Source organism: Puma concolor, chromosome E3, assembly GCF_028749965.1.
Source record: "Puma concolor isolate L17-30 chromosome E3, mPumCon1.1.hap2, whole genome shotgun sequence".
Lineage (NCBI taxonomy): Eukaryota > Metazoa > Chordata > Mammalia > Carnivora > Felidae > Puma > Puma concolor.
Window position 1 is genome coordinate 28,296,041 of NC_141682.1, and position 14,987 is coordinate 28,311,027.

Consider the following 14,987-nt stretch of genomic DNA (forward strand, 5'->3'; position numbering starts at 1 on the left):
CCAGAATACAGCAGAAGGGCCACCTTGGCTGCTCCTTGTCTCCCTTGTTCCATTTTACAAAGCGCTATATTTGCCCAGGTGCTAATTCCTGGTCCCATCAGGTGTGACTGAGGCTTCGTGTCATATGACATGGAGTGGCAATCACGTGCAGGACCAGCCTGAGGCTTTGCTCAGAAGGGGCACAGCAAGGTCTTGAGGGACCCTGGCTGTTCGGCGTAGCCATAAGACGTCTCCAGTTTCTTAGAGTCCAGGAGGATTCCTGTAGCCCAACTTATTCCCACTATTTAAGGCGTGTTGACTCAGCTGTTACAAACAGAAATCTAAAGAGACTCTGAAGGTGGTGTCCAAATAGCATGATCATTCCCTCTCCGCTCCACAGTCAATGTCCCTTGGTGTCATCTGACCCTAAAGTCTGGCATTTGGACACTGAGGAAATGTCATAAGAGTGTAGGTCAGTCCGTACAGAGCCACAGCCCTGCCTGAACAAGGACATGCCATTTGTTGCTGGCCAGACTGCCATTTAGAATTCCCTAATTCCTCTGAAGTTTTCTTATGGACAGTTATTTTTCCTTCTGCTTTGTCAAGGTCTCTCTTTCTTCTCTAGCACTGTCTCTCCATGAAGTTAAAACAGAGGTGGAGACACACATATGCTACATAGTACCAATATAGCACCGTCAGTCAAACCGCCCTCTCTCCCTGCTGCAGCTAAGATGTGGCAGGTCTCCATTCCTCTCCTTCCCCCCTAATTGATTTCCCAATTCAGCCTCCTGGGATGGTGCTTTGGCTGGCTTTCCAAGTTCAGCCTCTCAACCTTAATTTAATGCTTCTCGGGTGGTGAGAACTTATGCTTCCCACCTACTAGTTGGCATCTGGCTGATTTTCTCAGCCTGAGGAATTTAGTTTCCTTAATGTCGAACCTTTGTACATTGCCTTTGAGTTGTCAAAAGTGATGCCATCCCCAGTCCTGAAGAGAGACCTTTCGGACAGTGTTGGCATTTGGAGGGGTCCAGTCGTGGCTCGTACCACGATTATCAGGCACAAGATTTGCTCTGTCGAACCCAGGAGTCAAAGGGCCCTGGCTGGGAGTAGCTGGTGAATGCTAAAAGCAGGCTGGGTGATTCAGAGTCTGCTTAGCTCTGCCAGTCAGCCTGGTGTGAGGTCTTGGAGTAAAATTTTCCCACCTTCTTTTTCCAAGATTGAGCCAGAGTCTATTCTTGGAGCAGATAGCTTTTCAGCAGTGAGTTGGCAAATGTTTATGATTGATTTTTCACACATCCTTCCTGGACAAGAGACAATTTTTGTTATAATTAAAATTTAAATACAGGGTTATGATAACCCAAAGCACCTTAGGAGGGCTGCCCCAGCAGAAGAGGGACTGAGCGACATGGTGGAACAAGTCTTCTGTGCATTATTTCTTAAGCTCTACTCTCTTTAACTGACATGGTTGGTCACTATGAATAACCCATATTACCTTCAGTAAGCCACATGTCTCAGTCCTCACCAGCTTATTGGCACAGATAAGGTGATTTCAAGATAAACATCCAGGTGATACAGGCATGTTGCCTTTGCTTCCTCCTGCTGGGCCTCCCCCGAGTCCCCCAGGGATGTCTCATGTGTATGAGAAACAGTCCCACCCAGGTTCTTTCATCCAAGTCTTTTCTTGAAACGTACCTCCAGCAGGCCCACTGAGGGCACCAACTTTCTGCTGGGGTCTTCTGTGACAAGTCTGGGCCCTCACCATGCTGCTGGGTGCTGGGCCCCTGGGGTTCTTGCACAAATGTGCCATTGTCCCTGCAGTGCGCTGGAGTTGGGCCCCTCTGCTGCAATAAGGAGAACATCCCTCTGCCCAGACTTACACTGAACTTGGCCATCAGGCCCCCACAGCAGTTCTACTTATACCCAGAGCCTCTGAGACCAGCATCAGTTAATCTTCTCCCATCAAGGCTCAAGCCATCGAGATATAAACCAGGGTCACTTCTCATGTCTCCAAGCTCATGAGAACTTAACTAAAAGGATCATGGGACCTCTAGACTTTTCTTCCCTATGCTCAAGGCTTAGGGAAGGCCCTGCATTACTCTTGGAAAGGGGACAGCAACACAAGGAAAAGATGAACCAGCTGCTAAAAATCAGATTTCATGATTCATACTCAGGAACATCCATCAGTCAAGCTCTCCAAGCTGTTTTTCCAGTGATGTTGTATAAGCCACACGTGGTGGAGCGAATGGAGTTAGTTCATGCCAAATGAACCACAGCAAAAATGATGGCATCATGGACAATAATAAAATAATCAAGCAGCAACAGATGGAAAGGAAGAATTACAGTTATACTGGGGAACTGTTAGCTACATAAATTGTTTCGAGTCTTAGCTGGTCAAAACCAAACCCCATTCCGCTAGCTGAAGAGTAACGAGTACTATTCTTTTTTTTTTTTTTTTAAACCAGAAACACTAGCCATTCAATCCTGCTGTCCAGCAAAATGGTCCTTCTGGGAGCATGGGGGGCAGGGCAGCAATTTCGTAGTATCACCCTGCCCCCCACAGGCATCCAAGAGCCCTGTTGGTTCACTGACACCTAATAAATCAGAACCAGGGGGAATCAGATGAATTTTTCTTTTGCGTTTTAGTTTCTTTTATTAATGGAACCTTTTAGAAATCTGTTTATATTTTTTCCTTGCACAAAATCACAATTTTTCACACAAAGGGAGCAGATGGTACTGAAAGCTGGAGATTGGGCCGGAATGCATCTCCCATAACTGGCACTAACAGAGCCTTGTCTTGGATGTAAAAGAACTCAAATCTAATTGCGGGGTTGGCTTTTCCAATTCTGTATAACTATGTGTTTGTCTGTGTTTTTTTCCCCCCTCAAACTTAATGCTTCTCCTTGAGCTCCTGTCAAATAGAAATATGGGTAGAGTTACAGAGACTGAGTTTTAAGACTGTAGTTTTTTTCTGGAATGGTGTCTCTAAGACCCTAAATGTCTCTGTAGCCCCCCCTGAGTCCCTTGTTGAGGTGCCATATTTGGTGTCATGACCGCAGGTGACTGGGCAGAGGCTGGCACCTGAATTAAAGGCAGCCAACAAGGTGGCCTCATGTGAGCCTCCTGCCTCTATATAGGATTATGATTAATTAGCCCAATGAGAATCTCTTTCTGAAAGATTTGAATATGACACATGCTCAAAGGGAGTGGAATATAAGTTCATGTAACTTCTGTACTGATTTATGACCACTGCCTATCACAGTACATGATATGGCTACCCAATGAATATTTGATAACTAAATCAAATGCATGGACCCCTAACACAGAAGTGTTTTTTAAAAAATCAATCTGCACCCATCTCCCTATATTCTACTTTTTTCTCCTGCCTCCAAGGAGCTTGGTCCCCACCTCGCACTCCCAGCCTTTAATGATTTAGCAGAGACAAAGTGTGAGCAGGGCAGGGGCAGAGAGAAAAGGAAACACAGAATCTGAAGCAGGCTCCAGGCTCTGAGCTGTCAGCACAGAGCCCCACAGGGGGTTTGAACTCATGAACCGTGAGATCATGGCCTGAGCCGAAGTCGGACACTTAACTGACAGCCATCCAGACGCCCCAATGATTATTTGAAATAGATTTTTTTAGGCCAGTTTTAGGTTTGCAGAAGATACAGAGATTCCCCATATACACCCTGCCCCAAACACGCACAGACTTCTCTACCATCAAAATTCCGCACTAGAGTGGGACGTTTATTATAATTGATAAACCTATATCAACACCTCATTATCACCCAAAGTCCATAGTTTGCATCAGAGTTCACTCTCAGGTCTGTAAATTCTATGCATTTTGACAAACATGCAGTGACATGTATTGCCATTAGAGTGTCCTACACAATAGTTTCACCACCCTAAAAATCCTCTGTGCTTTACCGATTCATCCTTTCCTCCCCCAACTTCTGGCAACCACTTTTACTTGCCTTTTACTGTCTCCATAATTTTGCCTTTTCCAGAATGTCATATAGTTGGAATCCTAAAGAAGGTTGCCTTTTCAGATTGGCTTTTTTCATTTAGTAAAAGTGCATTTAAGATCCCTCCTTGTGTTTTCATGACTTGATAGCTCATTTCCTTTTAACATTGAATAATACTCCATTGTCTGGATGTACCACAGTTTATTTATCCATTCACCTACTAAAGGTCATGTTGGTTATTTCCAAGATTTGGCAATTATTTATAAAGCTACTGTAAACATTTATTGCAGGTTCTTGTGTGGACATAAGTTTTCAACTTCTTTGAGTAAATGCCAAAGAGTACGATTGCTGGATCATATGGTAAGAGTGTGTTTGGTTTTGAAAGAAAATGCCAGGCTGTATTGCAAAGTGACTGTACCATTGTGCGTTCTTGCCAGCGAAGAGTGGGAGTTACTATTGCATGACATCCTCGCCAGCATTTAGTGTTGGCATTGTTTTGAATTTTGGCCGTGTTAATAGGTTTGAAGTGGTATCTCATTATTTTTTTTCGTTTACAACATGATGTGGAATGGGTTTTCATGTGTATTTACTATCTATGTGTTTTCTTTGGTGAGATGTCTGTTCAGGTCTTCAGCCCATTTTTAAATCATTTTGTCTGATTCTTTTTGAGTCTTAGGAGTTCTTTGTATATTTTGGACAGTACCTTTTTATGAGATATTGTGTTACAAATATTTTTCCCCAACCTGTGGCTTGTCTTCTTATTCTCTTGACTTTTCTTCCTTTTTATGACGTTTTGCTTTGACAGGCAGTAGGGTGTAGTGTTTAATATCCTAGAGGCCCCTGCCTGAGTTTCAGTCTTGGTTTTGCCAGTTGGTTGGGCAATTAATCATTCTGTTCTGACTCTCACTTTCCTTACCTGTGAAGTGGAGTTAATAATGCCACTCTGTAGAGATCTTCTGAGAAGTTGGAACTGCCCCAGTGTGTAGTTGGTTAGCACTGCGTAAATGGTAGTCATTATTATTGAGAGTTTTTTGGTTTTGCATAATCTGGACTCAGTCACTAATTGGGTCTTGCCTTCCACTGTTCTCTCCTTCACTCACTCCATTAGAGTCACATGGTCTCCACACCCGCCTCAGGGTCTTTTTCTTTCTGTTTCCTCCCCCTCAGTGTTGCTTTCCCCAATATACTCTGTCATCTCATTATTCAAGGTTTTTGTCCATCATAAGCAGAAGCAGTCTAAAGGCACTGGGGTTTCTTCTTTTTATAGAAGTTGAGTCCATTGCTGCTGCATGTCCCAGAGCGAGAGGGGTATGTAGAGAAGCAGTGGGGTGGGAAGGAGAGACTCCTAGAGACTGGGAGGGGAGGGATCTCCAGGTTTAGTGAACAGCAGGCACTGAACCCCACCCTTCTAGAGTATTCCTGGGAGGTGACAAGACCTCAGGGAGACTGAGTGCCCTTAGACTTCTAAGAATCCTCACTCTCCGCATGGAATCTGTGAACCACAGAACCCCTAGAACTAAAGGTGCTGCGGAGACTGAAGCAGATGGGACCTGGGCAGCAGGCAAGTGGGTTGTTGTTTGGGGAGACACTTTAGTACCCCCTGCAACCTGAAATTAGTTTCTCAGTATCAGCCTTGAGTAGCAGAGGCTAAACTTCCTGCCAGCTGACAGGGATAGGGGCTCAGAACCTGAGGGACATCGACTAGTGTCAATGCATAGCTATAGAATATAGAAAGTGATTTTTTTTTTCTACTTCTGAGTCTGGATTTACCAACTATATGTAAAGTAAATCTATTCCCAAGTCCATCCCCGCCCATTGTAGTTTGAGAGAATCCAGTTACTGGTAAAGTTGCCTTTCAGAGACCTTTTAGCCCTCCTTTTTCCTGTGTCTTCCCTCTTTTCCTGCCTCACCTATTCCTGTAATTCTTCAGGTGTCGGATGTAAGTTCCTTTCTCAGATTACTATCTTTTTTCCCCCCTAAATGCAGGCTTAAAAATATGCAATATCAAGATGCAAATTTAAAAAATTCTATATTTTTCATCTTTCCCTAAAAATTGTTTTGCAAAAACAAGTTACGTGGGTTTTTTCCTTGTTAGGAAAGAGTGAAGAACAATACTATGCAATCTATTCTTGCACACGACCTGATTGTATAAAGTAGAATAGAATCTGTAATGTAAGTTGCAAATTATACCTCAAAGTACAGTGAAGTTACAAAATACGCTTTGGAAACAGCGTGGCTTGGGTTTTGTTTCGTCTTGCTTGTTTGTCTCAGACCACCCTTTTGAATTGTTCGCCTGCCTCGGACAAGGCTTGGTTGCTGTGGTGTTCAGGTCACATTGGTTCAGAAAGTGGTAGTCATTACTGCTGGTCAACAGAAATTTCTGTTTCTCTCCACTATCGCACACATGGTTGGAATACTTTTCCTGGCCTCTTGTGGCCGGGTGAGACCTGCTACGTCATCCTGACCAATGAGTGATGGGTGGAAGTAATGTTTGCCACTTCCAGCAGAAGTGTTTGGTCCAAGACCCTCCAGGGATCTTACCCCTTCCCTGGCATGGCAGCTGACAATGTTGAAGATGATGGCCGCTCTGCCAACCTACCCCAAATTTATTAAGATTAGCAGAGCCTCCCCAACCAAACCATGAGATGGATTTTGAGCAAGAAATTAAACTTTGGTTGTTTTAAGTGAGTGAGATCTGGGCATGTTTGTTATCATAGCCTCAACTAGCTTATCCTGACTGATATCCCCATCAGGCTCTCTAAAGACACTGTTGCCAAACTGTTGAAACCAAAAGAAACATTCAGAACATTGGAACTGGCATATCTTCACAGACAAAATATTTTGCCTTGGCAAACATGTCAAGAAGGAAGTGGATGCTGCTATTTTTAGAGCATGAAGCAAATGTACTGTTTTGGAGTGTTCAGACAGATAAACATGCTCCCAAAATCATGTTCAAAATGTTCTACACATTGCCTGATTGGAAACATTAACAAAATATAAAAGTTGACAATGTTTCCTCTTGTGTGTTGTGTGTGCACACACATGAGAACACACTCACACACACAAGTATACAATATAGCTAAGAATTGCTTTGCTGCAGGAAACAGAGCGTTTGATCAAATTCAGAAAGGTTAGAGTGACTGTTCAAGATCAAACTCTGGCATCATGGAGGCCACAAAAAGACCCAGTTCTTTGGGTTTTGTATCACCTGTTGTTGATCTGAGCCTTACAGAGTTTTGTAAAACCATGAAGAGCGTTTGCAGATTCTCTGTCATTATCACAGTTGATAGAATTTCCACAGAATTTGCTCTTCATTTCCTGTTGAATTTTCATTATCTTACCATCATCTGTTTTATCCCTTCATTTGTTTTTATTATATATTTTACCCTGCTGGGAAATGTTTGTCCAGTGTTAGGACATGCTTTTTAGCACTTGTATTTCTGCTATCTAATTTCAGGATTTCTATAAAGGATGATCTTAAGAGTTGAGTTGGAGGGAAGATTTGAACTAGAGTTACATTTCTACAAAGTAAGAAAATGCCAATTGTCCATATCAAGGGGCATCTGGGTGGCTCAGTCGGTTAAGTGTCTGACTTTGGCTCAGGTCACGATCTCATAGTTGGTGAGTTTAAGCCCCACGTCGGGTTCTGTGCTGACAGTTCAGAGCCTGGAGCCTGCTTTGGATTCTGTGTCTCCCTCTCTGTCTGTCCCTCTTCCACTCGCACTCTTTCTCTTACTGTCTCTTGAAAATAAATAAACATTAAAAAAAATTTTTTTAAAGGGATGGGGGTTGCAGATGGAGATTATGGGGACCAAAGTTCTCCCTGCTCCACAACCATGCCTGGGCACCATGACTTCATCCTGGAGAATCTTTATTCCAAAGACAGCAATTCCCCAGCTTTATTCTGTCTGTTCCTTTGAACAACACTGTCACAAGCTCGTTTTTATATTGTCACAATGAATGGAGAGAATAACAGATTTGGTATCAGATCAGTTAACTGTGAGACTTTGGATAAGTTACTTAGCTCCTTTGATGGAGAATAATGATAGATCTTTACTGAGTTATGATAAAAATTATGCAAGATCACATCTAGGAATGGCTCTTTTATGGTGAGGGCTCAAGAAACGCTTAATTCCATTCTTACAGTTAATGGGGGAGGTTAAATGGGCAAGTTCTGAAGTCACACAGCTGGGTTAAAATCCCCATTTCTTCTTTTTTCCAATTGTGTTGAAACTTTTGGCAAGTCCCTTCTCTGAGTCTCCATTACCATGTCTGCAAATGAAAGGTAAGATGGGACCTGATATATTGCGGAGATTAAATGAGATAGTGCATATCCAGCCTTTGGTATGTTGCAAACACTAAAGAAATGGTAGTTTTCATCAGCTTCGTTATCAGATACAAGTTTCTCTTTTCACATCCAGTCTTGTATTTTCCAGTATAAGCCCACAAACCCTGATCTGAAACCCTTGAGGCCATGTGTCTTTTGGAATTTGGAATGCTATGGAAATTAGACTCATAATGTGATGTATATACCATACACCCCCCCCCCCATAAAGCACACACACACACACACACACACACACACACACACACACACACACACGCCAGCAGTGTCTGCGATAACACTTCATGATCAGCTCATTACTGCAGTGAAATGTTTGCATGTTCATGCTAAGTGGGATGTGGGATAAATAAAGGATATAAATAACCCTATGTCAGCTCAAGTCCACTTTGGCTGCCAAATGAACTTGTGCCAAAGTGAATGAAAAAAATTTCTGGAACCTGAAACTTTTTTGGAATTCAGATACCTGTGTAGTCACTCTCGGTTTTTTTCCTCCCCTTCTGTGTTGTAAAGCTATTTCTATCACCTGTTTCTAGTCTAAGCTGTGCTTCTCTTACATTTCTGTGTTTTTATTTAATCCTTCAAGGCTTCCTTTGAACTCTCAGCCCTCCTGCCTTGGCATCCTGTGTTTTCTTTCTCCCTCTTATCGCCGTCTCTATTCTTTCCCTCCTCTTGGATCGCTCCTCCTTTTTCTGGGGTTTGCACACTACTGGCGTAAAGCCCATTTTCACTTTCTTTGTTTCTTTTTTCTTTCTGGTACATTCTCTCTCATTCCCCCTTCCTCTCCTCTGCTGGGGACTTCAGTCTTGCTTCTGCGATGCCAGCTCTTCGCCTCTTTTCTTGTGTATCCTCTTGTCTCTACCGTTTCCTCTCTGCCCCTTTCTTTGTTCATTGGTGGTTGCCCTTGGTTCCCACCCCAACTACCATACCATCATCCTTCTCCTTTAATTCCTTCGTCTCCTCTAGATATCATTCTTTGTCCACTCATTACTGTACAATGCCAATAATATCATTATGATAATTTATTGAGTTCTTACTGTGTACTAAGCACTTTACATGGATCATTAAATTTCATCCTTATTGCAAACCTTTAGGTGGGGACTCTCTTAATCCTCCTATTTCAGATGAGAAAATTCGGGCTAAGAGATAAAGCGACTTGTTCAAGTAGTCAAGGAACAGAAATGGAATTCAAACCCCACTGCATTAAATCTTTGCATTTAATACTTGTTGCATTAAACTAATTCCAAAGCTCATGATTTCAATCACTATGCCTATATTTTCTCTATTACGGTGGATATTACCATCCAAGTTTCTTCATTTATCTTTTCTTTCTAGGTGCTTATAGTTTTTTAATGTGACTTACCTCTGCCTGCCTACTTCAGTATGCCATTTAACTTAGATGGTGTGTCCAGATTGGCCCCTTCCTATGGTTGATATCTTGGCCCTTATCTTTCCCTGGTGACACATTGGGATTTCATAACCCCAATACTTACTGGGACTTTAGGAACAGTCCCAATTTCAAATATTCCCATTCCCACAAGCCACTGAAATGTTTGGGAAATAGATGTTGGGCAACAGCAACAGCATTTGCTTTCGCTGTTACCTTCTATGTGCCTCAGAAGACACCATTTAAAGTCACATCTTGGCAAAACGGTTTCATATCATAGGCTTTGCAGCTATGTGTGAATCACTGAATCAATGATTACTATGTTAGTCAGGCGAGGCTCCACTGTGCTGCAGTAAAATAAACCCCACATTTCTGGCTTAATACAACAAAGATGGGTGTCTCTTTCACATCACAGTCAGATGTGGTTCTGGTGGCTCTTCGTTACTTCTTGAACAGTGACTCAGAGGTCTGGGGAACTTGGGTCTTGCAACTCCACCATCTATCTCAACATTCTTTACTTCCAGCCACTTGGGTGGGGGAGCAGATAGGGCATATTCATGGACTATTACGCCCAAGACCAGTCATCGTCAACCTCATTTTTCAGATGAGGAGACATGTTCATTGCCAAGGTTTTCTACCCTAGTAAGTGGTAGATTCCAGACTAACATCACAGCTCTGACTATTGATTCCACTACATTTTTTTCTAACTAGAAATATTTCATCTATGCTTATGTTTCCTGTCTAGATTCACTTAGTCTCAGTAAGCTATTAGAGTTGCCCTTCTTTTTTCTTGGTAATTTCAACAGAGGTTCCAGGGAGATACCCCTCCCCCCCCGCCCCCGCCCATTGGTTGTGCTTGGGCCACATGTCCATCTTCAAACCAATTGCCGTAAGCCAGACAATGTGATCTTCTGATGGGTCAGATCTGTGTCCTGTATCTAACTCTAGCGTGGAGAAAATAGAAAAAGAGGGCATCTTCACCACTGCAGTATGTAGTGGGAACCATGGGGAACTATTTCCCTAAATAAATCCAGAATGCTATTACTGAAAGAAAAGGCAATAGATATCAGGCAGGCAAATCAAGGTAAGATCCAGCTAGCTGAACACCTGAATGGAGAAGGAAATATAAGACAGAATTAGTGACTAGAGAAATGAGTTAATGGGCACATGACACAGACCTGACCAGTCGGAACTCTGCATTGTCTGGGCCATTGTTACTGGTCTGAGGATTAGCAGGTGGTCCAGGCCCAACCAATGAGAGCCCTCCCTGGAGTAAATGAACAAATGATGCCTCTTTGGTGAAGGATGAGGGAATCGTTCCAAATGATGAAAAGTGAATTTAGGACAAGTTGACAGTCCAATGAAGATAAATTTTGCACATTGCATAGTTTTGCAACGGGGTTCATCTTGCTTGGGGTGTATTTTCAAGGACCCAGAACCTTTCTGGTGCAGAAATGATCCCTGTCTCCCTCTCCGCATTTGATTTCTGTCAATCCCATTGGAGTGGAACAGCCTTAGGCTGTAGCCATCTTACCCCCACTCAAGGAATTCCATGAAGAGAAGGTGGTCCCTTCTTCCCCCTTCCCCCTCAATGTTTACCCCTTTCCTTCAATTTCCATGGACCTCATTCTCCTCCTTAGAAAATGCTTTCCCATCAATGAGGCTGAAAAACAGCCAGGAGGCCCATCAGTACTCACTTCCGTGGGCAAAGTGACTTGTGCAGTGCTAGGCCTGAAGTTCGTTTATCTCTCCCTGAGTCAACGAGATTTTGACTATAGGCCTTTCTGCTATGTTCCTCCAGAGAGAGGTAAACTGCCTTTAAGTAATTGCTGAAGAAGGCATAAACCAGGGAAATTTGATTTGAGTATGCAATTTGAATCGGGAAATGCTCGTATAAATAACCGAAGCAGCTGAATGCGGCAGGTTTGTGCTCTATAGATTTTTTTTTTTTTTTTTTGACTCAGGGTCTTCAGAATAGAAGTTTTGCTGCAGCAGCTTAAACTATCCCAGGCCTTTTTGGTCTGATCTTGTGCTAGTTTGGCATCATTAACCGCCAGTCTGGAGTTTGGTAAGTTGATATTGCCTAATTAACCTATATGATTGGAAGGAGGGAGTGGAAATTCTTGAACCCACAAACAGTGCTATAATCGGGAGCAGTGACACAGTCTTAAAAACCAAAACAAAACAATTTTGAACTAGGAAAGAGTTTGGATTTATCTAGCACAACTTCACCAGTGAGGGAATTAGGAGCCAGAAACGGTAAATCACTTGCTAGTGGTCACTGAGACTTTGGAAATTTCATGGTCACCTTTTCCTGCAGCAACAAACAACCCCACATCCCAGAGGTGTGAGTGTTCAGCTTATATTATATCAGAGCTGCAGGTTACCCAGGATTCTCCTGAGCTGTCCTGACCTGGCCTTATTCCACATGTCTTCTCAGGGAACAGCCACCTTCTGGGGCATGTGATTCTCATGGTGGGCAAAGCTCAAGACCAAACCACAGGAGCGTGTTTATACCTCCCTTTGGAGATAGCTACTCCCTTTGGAGTGTCACATCTGCTCACATTCTATTGATCAAAACACAGGCCACCAAGCCCAAGGACAACAGGGTGGCAATGATACTCTACCTTGTGGGAAGCATGGCAAGAGAGAGCAGGATACAAATAATAGTGGATAGGGGCACCTGAATGACTCAGTCAGTTGCGCGTCCAACTTTGGCTCAGGTCATGGTCTCGCAGTTCGTGGGTTCAAGCCCCGCATCAGGCTTTGCACTGATGGTGCAGAGGCAGCTTTGAATTCTCTCTCTCCCTCGCTCTGCCGTTCCCCCACTTCCACTCTTTCTCTCTCTCAAAAACAAATATTAAAAAAATAATGATAAAATACCAGCAGATCATTGTGGATAAATAATGCAATCCACCACCAGAAATCCTTGTAGTGTAGGAAGTCCTTGCAGTGATGAAAGTCCAAGAAGAAATGTGAAAACTGAGGGGCACTTGGGTGTCTCAGTTGGTTAAGCGTCTGACTCTTGATCTCAGCTGGGGTCATGATCTCATGGTTTGTGGGACCAAACCCCGCACCAGGCTCTGCACTGACAGCACAGAACCTATGTCAGATTCTCTTGCTCCTTCTCTCTCTGCCCCTCCCCTGCTCACACTCTGTCTCAAAATTAAACATTTAAAAAAATGTGAAAACGAGAAAGTCTACTGAAAGTTTGCTGAATCCACATATTCTTTTGATGATGCTACCTATTTTGATTAATCTCTAGATTTGCCCTGTGACATAAACTTACTGAGTGTTACCCCCAGATTCCTTCTTCGTGTCTACTCATCTCATCTAATGATCACCCAAATTCTTATTTCTACTTCCTAAATATGCCTCAAAAGTCTAGTCTTTCTTCCCATGCTTCATTTCTCAGGTCACCTGCTTTTGTATTTCTTTGTTTGTTTGTTTTTCCAATCCGAGTGCTGCACTGTGGCCAGAGGAACCCTATTCGTATCATATCTAGGTCACCCCCTTGCCTAACGTCCTCCCACAGATATAAGGATAGAATGCTATATACTTCTTCTGGCGTACCAAATGTGCCAGAATGGTGCAGCCTCTGCACCATTGAGTTCTTGACACTACCCAGCCTTGTGTCCAACATTTATTTATCTAAGATTGACCAGCCAGTTTGCAGATTAACCAGATTAACAAGGAGGCAGGACTCAAGACCTGCTCATGCCTCCACTGGGACTTGCTATGTAGGCAAGAGCTAAGTAAGGACTAACGGCTGGTTCCCAGGGGGCAGGGGGGCAGAACCCAGCCTGGATCACAGATGCTCTGTTTACAGAACATCCTTCCATAAGGCTTATCCTTCCATAAGGCTCAGCAACATAATGGACTCCTTGCTTCCCAACACCATGGGACCAGTAAATAAGGCTCATCACTTGCCACTACGTAAGCCCCATTGGGCAGTCCCGGGACTCTGTCATGTTTTAAGTAAGGATCACCTACTCTCAGATATTGGAGAGTTGACTCTCGTTTTGTTTTGATTGTGATTTGGGGTTATTCCGACCATCTTGCCTCCATCACCCTATGAATGAGGTGGTGATTGTGCTTGGAATTAGCTGGAAATTTCACTCTCTGGAAGTGACTGCGCATTTGCTCCTGTTCAGTAGTTCTTTGTGGCTGTGATGCATTTTACCTCCCAATTTTTCAGTCCTCTACCCTTCAGCCTGCTCATGCTTTTCTGCCTTTGTTGATCTAGAAAACTCCTGTCAATATTTTGAACCTAGTTCACAGCACATCTCCGTTGAAAGCTCCATCCTCCCCGGAGAATTATTTGTGTCCTCCCCTAAGCTCTTATACTGCCTTGCACATGGCCACCTTCATTCATTGAGCCAACTAATAGTTGTTAAGAGTTTGGGGTGCCTGGGTGGCTTAGTCATTTGAGCCTCCCACTCGTGATTTTGGCTCAGGTCATGACCTCACAGTCATGAGATTGAGTCCTGTGTCAGGCTCCGCACTGGACATGGAACCTGTTTGAGATTCTCTCTCTCCATATCTCTATCTCGCTGCCCTTCCACTGCTCTCTCTCTCTCTCTCTCTCTCTCTCTCTCTAAAAAACCCAAATATATAGTTGTGAAGGGTGTACTATGTGCCAGGCACTGTGCCAGGCACTGGGAGTACAATTGTGCATGAGTAGACAAAGTCCCTGCTGTCAGGATACCCACTGACTAGTGGGAATACGATGTCCAACGAACCAGTAAATGCGCCAGATGGTTGTCAATGGAGAGAGTGCTGAGCAGCAAATAAATATGGTGATGAGCTGAAAAGAACCAGGGGAAGCCACTCAGTGAAGCCAGGAAAAACCTTTTTGAGGAAGTAATATTTCAACAGAGGCCTGAAAAGTGAGAAAGAACAAGGCTAGGAAATGGATGGAGGAAGAGCAGGTGCAGAAGGCAGTAGCAAGGACAAAAGGCCAGAGGCAAGAGAGGGCTTGATGGGCCTTGAGTGTTGACAGCAATCAGGAGATTGGGTGGGACAGACCACGTGGGAGCTTGTCAGCCCTAACAGGGATTCTGGGTTCCAGTCTAAAAGCAACAGGAAGACTTGGAAGGGTTTTACACAGAGGAATTGCATGATGTGATTCACCACTTTAAAGTGTTTTTTAAATTAATCAATTATTTAATTACATCCAAGTTAGTTAGCATATAGTGCAATAATGATTTCAGGAGTAGATTCCTTTGCCCCTTACCCATTTAGCCCATCCCCCCTCCCACAATCCCTCCAGCAACCTTCTGTTTGTTCTCCATATTTAAGAGTCTTTTATGTTTTGTCC

At 43.4% G+C, this 14,987-nt stretch overlaps 2 long non-coding RNA genes across 5 annotated transcripts in view; one reads left to right on the top strand and one right to left on the bottom strand.

The window, feature by feature from the left end:
- Nucleotides 1–14,987, bottom strand: part of LOC147573087 (uncharacterized) — a 476,171-nt gene that overhangs the window by 443,209 nt on the left and 17,975 nt on the right. The window lies entirely within an intron of this gene.
- The window catches only part of LOC147573091 (uncharacterized), a 233,878-nt gene that overhangs the window by 144,544 nt on the left and 74,347 nt on the right, over nt 1–14,987 (top strand). For 3 of the 4 annotated variants that reach the window (XR_015245708.1, XR_015245709.1, XR_015245710.1), the window contains one exon: nt 11,632–11,735. The exons of the other annotated variant lie outside the window; for it this stretch is intronic. This is a non-coding gene — a long non-coding RNA (uncharacterized LOC147573091). The remainder of the gene's footprint in view (nt 1–11,631; nt 11,736–14,987) is intronic. 4 annotated transcript variants of the gene reach the window in all.